General features: G+C 42.7%; 1 pseudogene; it reads left to right on the top strand.

Annotated features, from left to right (window-relative positions):
* The first annotated feature begins 245 nt into the window (after nucleotides 1-245).
* LOC137348825 (gastrula zinc finger protein XlCGF8.2DB-like) lies at nucleotides 246-815 on the top strand (annotated as a pseudogene).
* The last annotated feature ends 13,792 nt before the right edge of the window (nucleotides 816-14,607 follow it).

Here is a 14,607-nt window from a genome sequence, read left to right as displayed (position 1 = left end):
CGTCACCCGAATATCACCGGATTTTGAACGTGGAAGGGAAAAGTACCGATCACAGTGTGGAGAAACTGTACACATGTTCTGTGTGTGGATGAGGTTTCAACCAATCATCTGCCCTGTCGAAACACAACTGCAGTCACATTGGGAAGAAACCATGTAAATATGGGGACTGTGGAAAGAGATTGAATTATCCAGTTGAGCTGGAAACTCATCCATGCAGTCACACCCTGGAGAGGCCGTTCACCTGCTGTGAATGTGGGAAGGGATTCACTAAATCATCCTACCTGCTGACACATCAGTGAGTTCACACTGGGGAGAGACCTTTTAAATGTCCATTCTGTGGGAATTGCTATAAACGTTCTGCTGAAGTGATGTCCCATCAAAGTATTCACACTGACAAGAGACTGTTCAGGTGCTCTCACTACGGGACTGAATTCAGGTGATTAGGCAAGCTCACTACACAACAGCACATTCACACTGGGGAGAGGCCATCCACCTGCAAAGAATATGGGAAGGGATTCACTCAGTTATCCGCCCTGCTGACACACCAGCACACTCACACTGCGGAGAGGCCATTCACCTGCACAGAATGTGAGAAGGGATTCAATCATTTATCCGTCCTGCTGACACACCAGCGAGTTCACACTGGAGAGAGGCCAGTCACCTGCTTCGAGTGTGGGAAGGAATTCACTACTTCACCCCACCTGCTGAAACACCAGCAAGTTCACACAAGGAAGAGGCCATTCACTTGCTCTGACCAGGGGAAAGAACTTCCTGCTTCATCCCATGTGCTGACACACCAGCGAGTTCACAAGTAACTCAGGGATGAGAAATTTCCACCAAATGGCAGATTTCCGACATTGGGGTTTCGGAAATCCACCATTGGCTTCTCCCATTCCCACCTTAACCACAAGACCGGCTTTGAGAGAAATTGCAACTGTCAGTTATGATTTTTTTAAAGTCGGCCAACCACAAAGCTGCTCGGCGATCTGTTTTACCTTTTTTAAGTCATCTTTATTTTTTATAGTCTTCCACCTTGGTGGAAATGAATTTCAAACAGGAAAGCAAGTGGGTGGAACTGCACACTCCTTCACAACTTCAGTGTGTCTGTCTTCTGTAAATAGACAAAAAGGAGATGTGTGTATACACAGACCATTTCCCAATGTTTATTTTTGCCTTCATGGGATATCTTAGCAGAGACCACCTGAGAACTGACACAGCTCATTTGACATGGTTTAAAATTAATGGTGCAGGATCAGTAGCTGGCAAGTCGCTGGTCTGCAGCAAAAACATTGGTCTGTCAATAGGAATTTGAAACTTGCTTCCATTTACACAGCAGTGTGTGTCTGAAATAATTTCTGAAAACTCTGCACAAACTGGTTACTGAATGTGAATATCCTGCAGTGAGCATGAACTGGATAAACTGAATATGTCCTGTGCTTTGGAGCAACTGAAGTGATCTGGAATTTCCACTTATCGGTTTGCTCAGGTGTATGGCTGAATTCCATTCATTGTTCACCTCCATTTTCACTGTCTACTGCCCCAGTCACACTGTCAACCTGGAGTCAGTGTGAAGCTGTCTTTTACACCACAGTGATGCAGGGCAAGGAGTATAACTCTGGCCATCTTTCTTCAATGTGTGTTTTGGCATTGCTGAAGATTATCTGGAAAAGACTGTCCTGCACCACAAGTGCTGTGTATTGGTTACAGTGCAACTATCCTGTGAGCTCTCTGCAGTCACTATAAATGGTCACTGGGTTTCTCAGGCTGATGGCACAATACTTTGTACATGTATGAACATGTATATACAAGAACACAAGAAATAGGAGCAGAAGTAGACCATATGGCCCATTGAGCCTGCTCCACTATTCAATATGATCATGGCTGATCTTGGGTTTCAATTCCACTTTCCTGCCCGCAGCCCATATCACTTGATTCTCTGAGAGACCAAAAATCTATCAATCCCAGCCTTAAATATATTCAACAATGGAGCATCCACAACCATCTTGGGTAGAGAATTCCAAAGATTCACGATGCTTTGACTGCAGTAATTTCTCCTCATCTGAGTCCTGAATGATTGGCCCCTTATCCTGAGATTGTGCCCCCGCGTTCTCGATTCCCTGACCAGTGGAAACAATCTCTCAGCTTCTACCTTATCAAGCCCTTTCAGAATCTAGTATGTCTCAATTAGTTCGTCTCTCATTCTTCTAAACTCCAGAGAATATAGGCCCAATTTACTCAGCCCCTCATCATAGGACAACCCCCTCATCCCAGAGACCAATGTAGTAAATCTTCAGTATTTACAGAATGCTGCCTTTCTCCAAGCCAACACAATAGTTATGATTTTCAGCTCACCTTGCTGTTAAATGCAGCTGTCACCAGACCAATTGGTGCTGGAGAACAGGAGCCAGAAGTATTGATCACTGTTGGGATATACAGCTGTCCATTAGACCTGCTGCATTGTCATAGGGCCTTTACCAAACTTTTGAGCCTGATTTGGGGATGATGCATCAGAACCTCAAACTTGTTACTGTAGAGGTTGTCGTCGGCTATCCCTCGATTCGAGGATGACGTCTACTCAAGGTTGCGAGTTTCTTCCATGGGTCTTCAGGTCACTGAACAGGCTGATTCTCGACCTGCAGATCTTTAGACACATGGGGCAGGACGTCCCACAAAGTACTGGGACCCGGAGTGCAGGATTTGCTTCCTAGAGGTACAACACTAGTCTCATTACTTTTCCACTGTCACTCGCAAGATCTGGGAAAATTTTTATGTTGCATAATATTTGGACCCTTTGAAGAGGAAAACCACATTTTTCATTAGTTTTCATTAAGATTATAATGAGATCTGCACTGCAAACAAGATTATTTTAATTTACAATCATTATAATGTGACTAATTATTTTAAATGATAAAATCTACCATAAGTGATGATATTTAAAAACAAGCAATTCTATCCATAGAGGCATTGCATTTGCAAAAGTTAATAAGGTTATTTTCTTCTTTTGTGCTGGGAGGTAAATAATTGTCGTAAAGAAAATTGGATCAGGAGTATCACATGCTCCGAACAGAATGTGTGTGATATTCCTGTCCATTTAAGTTAATGGACAGTAAATTGGACAGGCTGTATAACTGGTATACAATCCTCCCTACCTGGTTTGACTTTCTGCATCGTTCAGGTGATTATGTCACAGTACAAAATAACAAAATTACCCTGCTTATGTTCATGTTTCTGGATTGTAAATGTCTCATAAATGTTTACTTTTTATTAATTTATATACCTACTGATTTGTCCACATCGCTTACCAAGGTACCAGAACGTGCCATCTGGTATGCTTATATATATTGCTTTCCATTAAAGCTGACACATTTTCACAGAACACCTTTTACGTGAGAAAGCTATAAATAGGCAGAAGCAGGACATTGAGAACATTCTTCTTCTTTGGCCTCCTTATCTCAAGAGACAATGGGTAAGCGCCTGGAGGTGGTCAGTGGTGTGTGGAGCAGCGCCTGGAGGGACTATTAAGGCCAATTCTAGAGTGACAGGCTCTTCCACAGGTGCTGCAGAAAAATTTGTTTGTCGGGGCTGTTACACAGTTGGCTCTCCCCTTGCGCTTCTGTCTTTTTTCCTGCCAACTGCTAAGTCTCTTCGACTCACCACACATTAGCCCCGCCTTTATGGCTGCCCGCCAGCACTGGCGAACGCTGGCAACTGACTCCCACGACTTGTGATCACTGTCACAGGACTTCATGTCGCGTTTGCGGATGTCTTTAAAATGGAGACATGGACGGCCGGTGGGTCTGATACCAGTGGTGAACTCGCTGTACAATGTGTCTTTGGGGATCCTGCCATCTTCCATACGGCTCACATGGCCAAGCCATCTCAAGCGCCGCTGACTCAGTAGTGTGTATAAGCTGGGGATGTTGGCCGCCTCGAGGACTTCTGTGTTGGAGATACGGTCCTGCCACCTGATGAGAACATGGAGCTCTGTAAAACCAATTATCAGCTGTCAGGTAAGTTTCATGAAATTGTATTCTGAGTACACTGCAAGTTTATTCATTACATATGCAAAATTGTACAAAATTACCATTACGCAACTAGTTTACTTGAATAACAGTGTTATAATTACATGATTCATCGTCAAAAAAATCAGTATTTTTTAGTGTTCAGCCACTAATTTTCAGACCTTTTGATCTTTTGCCACTCTCACAAGTATTTGTTACTTGTTTTGTGAAATACGATTCCTATCCAGCTCAACTGCTGGATAACTGATTACATTTATATGTATTTATACATGTCAATAAAGTGTCTGTGTGCCCAGATTTAATTAAGTTGTGATTTGTAACTAATGAATGATGTTTTGGCCATGATTTGTAGTCTGCTATCTTGGTGATTTGTCAAAAAAGTGTAGCTTTCCTGCCACTTTCAGGATTCCATTTAATCCAACAAGGGTGACTTATCCCTGACCACAACCACCCTCTATGGGTGTAGATATATGTTGGTATGAAGTGTAGACGATTTATTAAGTAATTTATATTTAGTGTAATGAAGTAATACTTAACAACAACAATAGTCACAGTCTGAACCTCAGATCCTTGGCGTTTGCCCTCCGAGTGACTGTGGCACAGTCTTTCTTTCTCTTGCTGTGTTATGTTGACTGAAGGTTTTCTTCTTTCTTCCTCTGGATTTTTTACATGTTGCTTCTCATGTTCAATAGCTGTTCTTTTATCCCCTTTTTGGCCATCAGACCACCTTTCTAGTTTGCCCGAGGGTTGGTCCAGGTCCTGTAATGTCAGTTCCTACCCAACTCTAATTGAGGCTTAATTGATAAAGCATTTTGCCAGTAATTGAGATAAAAACCTATGAAGAGTTCTATTCATTATGGTTGTTATCTCCTGGGACAGTATGAATTTGTACAGCTCCTGCCCCACTGAACTCATTTCTTCCTATCTAGACTCTATCTTTTCTCCGCTGATCCAGTCTCTTCCCACCTACATCCGTGACTCTTCTGACGCCCTACTTCATTTTGACAATTTCCAGTTTCCTGGTCCCAACCGCCTCCTCTTCATGATGAACGTCCAATCGCTCTACACCTCCATCCCCCACCAGGATGGTTTGAGGGCTCTCCACTTCTTCCTGGAACAGAGGCCCAACCAGTCCCCATCCACCACCACCCTCCTCCGCCTGGCTGAACTTGTTCTCACATTGAACAACTTCTCCTTCAACTCCACGCACTTCCTTCAAGTAAAAGGTGTTGCTATGGGTACCCACATGGGACCTAGTTATGCCTGTCTTTTTGTGGGATATGTCGAGCATTCTTTGTTCCACTCCTACTCAGGCCCCCTCCCCCAACTCTTTTTCTGGTACATTGATGACTGTATCGGTGCCGTTTCCTGCTCCCACCCCAGAGTGGAAAACTTTATCAACTTTGCTTCCAATTTCCACCCTTCTCTCACCTTTACATGGTCCATCCCTGACACTTCCTTTCCCTTCCTCCACTTCTCTGTCTCCATCTCAGGGGATAGGTTGTCTACTAATATCCATTATAAGCTCACCGACTCCCACAGCTACCTCGACTACACTTCTTCACACCATACCTCCTGTAAGGACTCCATTCCATTCTCCCAGTTTCTCCGTCTCCGACGCATCTGCTCTGATGATGCTACCTTCCATGACGGTGCTTCTGATATGACCTCCTTTTTCCTCAACCAAGGATTTCCCCCCACTGTGGTTGACAGGGCCCTCAACCGCGTCCAGCCCATTCCCCGAACCTCTACCCTCACCCCTTCCCCTCCCTCCCAGAACTGTGACAGGGTTCCCCTTGTCCTCACTTTTCACCCCATCAGCCTCCATTTCCAAAGGATCATCCTCCGCCATTTCTGCCACCTCCAGCGTGATGCCACTACCAGTCGCATCTTCCCCTCCCTTCCCCTGTCAGCATTCTGAAGGGATCATTCCCTCTGCGACACCCTGCTCCACTCCTCCATTACCCCCACCACCTCGTCCCCGTCCCATGGCACCTTCCCCTGCAATCGCAGGATGTGTAATACCTGCCCATTTACCTCCTCTCTCCTCACTATCCCAGGCCCCAAACACTCCTTCCAGGTGAAGCAGCGATTTATTTGTACTTCTTTCAATGTAGTATACTGTATTTGCTGCTCACAGTGTGGTCTCCTCTACATTGGGGAGACCAAGGGCAGACTGGGTGAACGCTTGGTGGAACATCTCCGCTCAGTCCGCAAGCAGAACCCTGAGCTTCCGTTTACTTGCCATTTCAACACTCCCCCCTGCTCTCATGCTCACATCTCTGTCCTGGGATTGCTGCAGTGTTCCAGTGAACATCAACGTAAGCGCGAGGAACAGCATCTCATCTACCGATTAGGCACACTACAGCCTACCGGACTGAACATTGAGTTCAATAATTTCAGAGCATGACAGCCCCCCATTTTACTTTCATTTTTAGTTATTTTTTCTTCCTTTTTTTTAACATTCTTTTTTACTTTTTTTAGAATTTTTTTTGGCATTTATTTCATTTCATCTTAGTTTGTTCAGTTTGCTTACCCACTGTTTTTTTTTCAGGTTTGCACTTGCTGCTGTTCAATAGTCAGTGTATTAACACCTAATCTATCCTAATGCTTTGTCTTTCAACACACCATTAACATATTGTTTGCCTTTGCTCCGTGACCTTTTGGTCAGCTATGTGGCCTGGTCCAATCTAGACCTCCTTTGTTATCTCTTGCCCCACCCTCACCTCACTTGCTTATAACCTGTGAATTTCTAATATTTGTCAGTTCTGAAGAAGGGTCACTGACCCGAAATGTTAACTCTGCTTCCATTTTCACAGATGCTGCCAGACCTACTGAGTGGTTCCAGCATTTCTTGTTTTTATTTTTGAATTTGTGCAGAAATTGATTCTTTTCAGCAAAGTTAATGAATGTGATCAGGGTCACAAAACTTGTTCTGCTGAATTTGTGTCACAGTGACTTACGAAGTCCTACTGCTACTGAATTTCTTACAAGCTTAAGACTTAGTTTTTAAAGTTAATACTTTTAAATTGGGCGGCACATTGGCGTGCAGTGGTTAGCACCGCAGCCTCACAGCTCCAGGGACCCGGGTTCGATTCCGGGTACTACCTGTGTGGAGTTTGCAAGTTCTCCATGTGTCTGCGTGGGTTTTCTCCGGGTGCTCCGGTTTCCTCCCACAAGCCAAGGGACTTGCAGGTTGATAGGTAAATTGGCCATTATAAATTGTCACTAGTATAGGTGGGTGGTAGGGAAATATAGGGACAGGTGGGGATGTTTGGTAGGAATATGGGATTGGTGTCGGATTAGTATAAATGGGTGGTTGATGTTCGGCACAGACTCGGTGGGCCGAAGGGCCTGTTTCAGTGCTGTATCTCTAATCTAATCTCATCTAAATTAAAGCCCATTCGTTCCAGCATGATTCTTAATTCATTAATTACAAACCAACCAAGGTCCATTGCTTTGTAATCATTGTTTCTTGATGGGTTACTGCTTAATACATTCATTTGATTAATGCAGCTGCTGATACAAGACACAAAAATAACTTTTTTACTCATGTGTTAGTATTACAATGGCTTACTTAACCTTGTTAGTTGTTACAGAGGATACAGTGTGAAAATGGTCAAGTTAAGCTAAAGTCTAGCTACCCAACCTACTTACAACTCCCAAGTGTGAGGGTGAAATATATGACAACATATTTACCCCTCACTACTCTTCATTGACTATTACTTTCTTTTAGACACAAGAGCTGGGTTCCAGCTCAATTCAGTGTGCTTCAGCTGTCTTGAGGTAAGATTTTTCAAGTAACAGAGGACGACTATTATTACAATTGTGACCATCGTTTGTATCAACATGAACAGAAGAGAAATAGTTCTGAGTCAGGGATGTTGACTTGTATTCACAACTGTTTCCCACCTATGTCTATTTCCCCCAGATTTCCAATTCCTTCCTCTCTTTGTTCATGTTCTTGTCACATCATAAACCAGTGCTTTTGGGATGTTACAATATTTTAATTATGGATTATAAATCGAAGGATAGAGGGGGTATGGGGTGTCTCCACTGAATCATTGTCTTCAATACTTCCTCATGCATTCCAAAGTCAACTCTGATTTCAGTGATGTTATGAGTAGGTACAGGGAACATGATATCATTCCCTATCTGGGTGATCTTAGTGGGTTTGAAACAATACACAAAGCAGTGAATTATCTTACAATATCCCCACCTCAAGGGCAATTCTTGTGTACTTTGAACTTACATATTTACTCATTTCCAAGACATTTTGTGCAGTGATTATGTTTAATTGTGATCTTGTCTGGCACACCAGGTGCTTCAAGTAGCAAGTGTGGATCAGTAAGTATATTAGCGCCAATAACTGGGTTATAACCAATACATGTGAAATTATTCTAATCCAGGGGGGAATTTCCATGTTTAACCCTGTTTCCCACCAATGTGATAAATCCCCTACCCCTGGAATATCTTCAGCTATAGTTTCATTTCCTTGCTGTAGTGTGTAATAACAGCATTGGGAGGTGTTCACTTGACTTATTAATGTTGTTAAGGTTATAGGTAGTTCAGGGATGTGGTACCCAAATTTAGTGACATAAGCCTCTAGGTTTATGTTCAAGCCATCTTTTACTAGTAAGACCTATTGGTCAGGCATCTCAATGGCGAGGTGGGTTTTCCCCCTATCACTGTGGTTTTGGCTGGTGTAATACAGACGGTCCCAGGTTTGAACATTTAAGTCCCCGTGATGGTAATAGTCTTCTAAGGTGATAAAACAAGACTTCCCTTCTCGTACATAGGCCGTTCTAGTTCTCACATCTGATGAACCTGTAACTTCCACAGTACAGTTCAGCCCCTTCCCATTCCAATTAAAAACACATGTGTCTCTTTAATGATCATATAAATCATATGGGCAAATGAGGATATCCATGCTTGTTCTGTATCCCTGTAGGTTTCGTTCTATCCAAGTTAGTTCTTCCAACTGGATCAACCATTGAAGTGATGTCAGGAATCGATTAATGACACTTTCCCTCATAACCCCTATGTTTTCTGTTCTAAACAGAGGATTAGGCATGGTTCCATTCATAAGACTGGGCATGTGTACTACTAGTCCCAATAGCTTCTGGTTCCCCACCTTGTGGCATTTGTGCTTGACCAGGTGAACCTCAATCAGACTCCTAATTTTACAGAATTCTGCATCGTCCTGATAACAGGATCATCCTGATAAATGTTTATTTGTTACCCAAGTGGGAAGACGTCCTTCATTGATATCTGGGGTGCCAGTTGTAGCTTTCCTGGATTCAGGGTTCAATTTAATCCAACAAGGGTGACTTGTTCGTGGCTACAACAAATCACTATGGGTACAGGTATATATTGGTTATAAGTGTTGTCGATTTATTCAGCAGTTTACATTCAGTGCAAAGAAGTAATACTTAACAAAGACAATAATCACAGGCTGATACTCAGAACCTCGGCGGTAGCCCTCCGAGTGACTGTGGTCTCTCTTTCTCTTGCTGGGTTCTGTTCTCTGAAGATTCTCTTCTTTCTTCCTCTGGGTTTCTAGTTCTGCTTCTCATGTTCAATAGCTATTCTTTTATACCCTTTTTTGCCTTTGAGCCTCTGTAGCAGCTGACACACGCCTGGACTATCTCACTCATTCTGTTCCATCATCATTTTTCAAATCTTTAAAATGAAATTTATGCTTAGTTTTCTGGTATCTCTTTGTTCCATTTTCTTGCACCTTTGTTATTTCCTATCTAGAAATTCATACAGTTGTTACATGAGGTACAGCAATGTCTTTTACTCGAGTGATAACAGATCTTCGAAGCTTTAAATCTTCTGTTTTTATTGTAACTTAATTAATATTCTGTCTTTCACTATCTGTTAGTTTCAAACATATCAGGACATTCTTTTCACATTTAATTCAAGGTTTCTTTTTCGCTGCTCTGCCAGTTTTCTTTTAACATAACCTTGGTTCAGCATCAGGCTTTGCTTCTCAGCCTCAGACCATGTTTAACTGAGCTTACACATATTATGGTTACTATAACAATATTTGAAAGCATTATTACTTATAATCACTTGTAATTAAGCTGAAACTTTGCAAGACACTGCACCAAACAGTGAACTCTGTTACAATATTGCTGTGGGTCTGGAATCACATATACACCACATTAAATAAGGACAGCACTATTTCAATCCATAAGGAATATTGGTGAATCAGATGGATTTTTACAACAATCACTGATAGTTTTATAACATCATTACGAAGACCAGCTTTCAAGTGCAGAATTTTTAAAAATTCATTGAAATTAAATTCCACCAGTTGCCATGGTGTGGTTTGTACCCATACCAACAGGACAGCATCCAATGACATTACCACTATGTCACCATTGCCCCAGCACACTAGATTGCGATATGCAGGAGAATGTCTGTTCTCTAACACCTCGAGGGGACAGAATAAAGAATGATCCCAACTGTAAGAAACCCTCGAGTCATTTGAAAATATCGTTAAAATGCTGGCAGGTTCAAACTGCCAGTTTTCATTACATTGAAGTTAATGGAAAATGGGAGAGTGGTTATGTTGGAACAAAACACTAGTTAGACTACAGCTCACCTCCTTCAGCCCCACAACCTCTATGTTGTTGGATTACACCCTGAGATAGTCAATGTAAACGGATTCCCCTCACCCACCAACACAGCAACTTCTAAACAAAACACAAACAAGTTTATAAGACATGATCATCTTTTCTGAAGCCGTGTTGAGTATCTCTAATGACTCCTTCTCTTCCCCAGTGATCAGAAACAGCATCTCTTAGGATCCCTGCAAATATCTTCCCTGTAATCGAGCTCACACTGATGGGTCTGTAGTTTCCTGGCTCTGATTTGGAAAATGGGAACTACGTGAGCAACCTTCCAATCTCAGGGAACAATCCCTGCCTCTACTGAGCTGTTGAATATACAGACAAGGGGCTCACAGATCACCCGTCCCATCTCTTTAAACACCCTTGGGTAGATATCATCTGGACCTGGAACACCATCAGGTTTGAGATTCTCTATTTTATCCAGGATGACAATCCCTTTCTAATTTAATATTTATGATGTTATTGTCAGCAGCACATCCCACAGCTGGAATCTGAGCATCATCCACAGGAGTGCAGACCGATGTGAAATAGTCATTTAACAGTTCTGTCATAGCCTGGTAATCTGTTTCAATCTGTCCTGAACTGTCTCTAAGTGTCTCGAAACCATCTGTATCCATCTTCTCACTCCTGATGTAGCTGGAAAAGCTTTTGCCACTATTACCATCATTGTGCATCATATTCTTTTCCAAAGATCTCTCAGTTTCTCTAATGGCTGATTCCATCTCACTCAATTTCATTTTATTATGATTTAGAGATACAGCACTGAAACAGCGAGTCTGTGCCAAGCAACAACCACCCATTTCTACTAACCCTACAGCAATCCCATATTCCCTACCACCTATCTACACGAGGGGCAATTTACAACAGACAACCTACCGATCACCTGCACGTTTCTGGCAGTGGGAGGAAACCGGAGCACCCAGAGAAAACCCACACGGTCACAGGCTGTACCCAGAATCGAACCCAGGTCCCTGGAGCTGTGAGGCTGCAGTGCTAACTACTGTACCACTGTGCCGTGATCTCACTGCAGGTGATATTTGTCCATATTCTTCTAGAAACTGAATTCAACTTGTTCCAAACTGCGTTAAATTTAAGACAGTTGAGGGAGTCAGGCATCATTTACCCATAGACCAACATTGGCAGGTAAAACCCCAGATGGTTCCTTAGTAAGGATTCCTCTGGTTCCTCACCATGCATCTGTCAGGATACTGAAACCCAGCTTTCTCACACCACAGCCCACTCCTGGAGGCTCCACTCCCTCAGCCTACAACCTTCAGCAGGGTCAGTGGTGGAGTTTCACTGTGGGAGTGATCCCAGAGTAACTGACGTGATAGCACTCCTGTGGATGTTCTGTGTATTTTTAGTTATCCTGGTGTCTAACACTCACACATCAATAAAACATGTAATTCCTGGAAACACGCTGCAGATCCTTCTTTATCTGGAGATTAAATATCTGTTGTATAATTGTACCAGAAGTGACTTCCTGCTTCTGCTATTTTAATGCAGACTGAGATTTATTTCATTTCAAAAGGTTTATTTTAAATGAGTTAACACCTGTGTTAAAATTGGAGACTCAGGACTTGTCACACAAACACATTAAATCTCCACAGAGTAATACAATATTAATTTTCAGACTGGAAACTTATACCTGCCGTTTCACTTTCAGTCAGGAACAGGTCACAGTTTTACACCAATCTCTGATTTGACAGCACATTTCCAGCATTCACTGTTGTTCTTCCTGACTCTAAACACAGTTGTAAAGGAGCCTTCTGTTCCGTGCCCAAGAGTTCTGAACATGGAAGAGAGCGGCTGGGACACATTTCTTACAGGCTCAGGATTAACCCACATGGGGACTTTGCTGTCAGTGAAGAGACATGAGAAAGACCAAAGTGCCATGATCCTGAAGGACTGTGTTCAGGCTGAAGTTCTGTTCCTGCTGTACGATCCTCCCCCAGATTGTCCTTTCTGAACTCCAGCCAGGTGATGCTAAACACTCAGGTGGGAAAGACAACAAATCTACAACAATGTGTTCAAACAAAAGCTGATTTATTTGACCTTTATTTTCTGCAGGACTATCCTGTGAATCGAGGTCTTTGTTTTGGAAGATGGAAATGAGATGAATTTCCAAACACAATTCATTCAAATTGCACGTTGAGTGGTTGCATTGTTGAATTGGTAATCCAGGGTTTCTGGATAGATCGACTTTGCCAAAAACATTTGAAAATAGAAATAAGAGTAAAATTCTGTGCATGTTGGAAATCTGAAATCAAAACAGTAACTGTTGGAAATACTCAGCATCTGCTGAGAGAGGAACAGAGTTCTGATGAAAGGTGACAGACCAGAAACATTAATATTAACATACAGGCCTTGCATGGGGGGCTGTTAGTTCACTTGGCGAGCGTGGGCTGCTAATACTGTGAAGGTCATGGATTCAATCCCTATACAGACCAATCCTTCGACCAGCAGTGATTTATGTGCTTCCTTTGGGTACATGGTGTTGTTATGGCACTGATAATCCACAGCCCATAGCTCACACCCATGGCCTATGAGCTCAAATCCAACCGCAGCAGCAGTGGATACGTTCCAGTTATCATGAACTCATGCAAATCTGGCCCTTTTCAACTCTGCTCAGTGAAGGTGGCTCAAAACTGTCATCCATTGCTGAAACAACCTCTCTGGTTCACTGATACTATTTCAAGAAGGAAATCTGCCGCTCTGGCCTCTATGTGACTCCAGACCCACAGCAAGGTGGTTCACTTTTAACTGTCCTCTGAAATGACCGAGCAAACCATTGACTTTTCAAGGGCAATTAGGGATGGACAATAAATGCAAGCTTCATTTGGAAATTGCTTTGGATGTTTTTGCTGCCTTTCCTTTGCTCAAATTACCAAATAACTGATTGTCACCCAGGAGAATTGATGTTCTTAGATGTTCCCTTTTCTGTTGGTTCCTGGATGTTAGCATCGCTGGCCCATCAATAATTGCTCTTGAGAAGTTGATGGTGAGACACCTTCTTGAACTCTGCAGTCCATGTGGTGTAGGTACACCCACAGTGCTGTTAGGGAGGGAGTTCTAGGATTGTGACATAGTGACAGTGAAAGAACGGTGATATTGTTCCATGTCAGGATGGGGTGTGGTTTGGAGGGGAACTTGTAGGTGGTGGTGTTCCCATGCATCTGTTGCCCTTGTCCTTCAAGATGGTAGAGGTCACGGGTTTGAAAGGTGCTGTCGAAGGAGGCTTGGCTTTATGGGTGATAATGAAGAGAAAGCTGTAGACTGCAAAAAGATATCAATGGGCGAGTGACGTGTGCAGAATAGTGGCAATTGGAATTCAAACCAGATAGGTGTGAGGTGATGTATTTGGCAAAGGCTAACAAGGCAAGAGAATACAAATAAATGGAAGACATATAGAGAAACAGAGGGACCTTGGAGTACATGTCTACAGATCGCTGATGGTGGCTGTTGTTGTTGTGTGTCTTTGAGTGGGTTTGTCCATAATTTGTATACATCATCAGGGAGGGTAGGATGTTGTCTGACATGTGACACAATAGTTGGAATGTGTTTTATTGACCAAGCAAGACACACTAGTAAGAGCTCTCCAGCAATATTTGTATACTGCTGCAATCTTTTTTTTTTATTTCCAAAACATACTTTATTCATAAAAATCTGCAAAAATTACATTGCCAAACAATTTCAAACAGCACCAAAAAATACAAACATTGCAAGGGAGATCAGTTTCCTTCTATACTATCATGAATTTCTTCACAACCCTTCCCTTTCACTATTGTCATGCCAATTACAGTTTTACATTTACAGCAAATGAAAATATCAACAATACAGTTTGAGGGGTTTCCCATGGATCCAGCCCCTCAGTTCAGCTTGGTGGGGGTCCTTACACTGTGGTCTTTCCCCATTGAGCCTTTGCTGCGGCTGCCCCAAGCTTT

Source organism: Heterodontus francisci, chromosome 34 (genome assembly GCF_036365525.1).
Source record: "Heterodontus francisci isolate sHetFra1 chromosome 34, sHetFra1.hap1, whole genome shotgun sequence".
Lineage (NCBI taxonomy): Eukaryota > Metazoa > Chordata > Chondrichthyes > Heterodontiformes > Heterodontidae > Heterodontus > Heterodontus francisci.
Note: the sequence above shows the minus strand (reverse complement) of the source record. Positions and strands in the feature narration are given on the sequence as shown.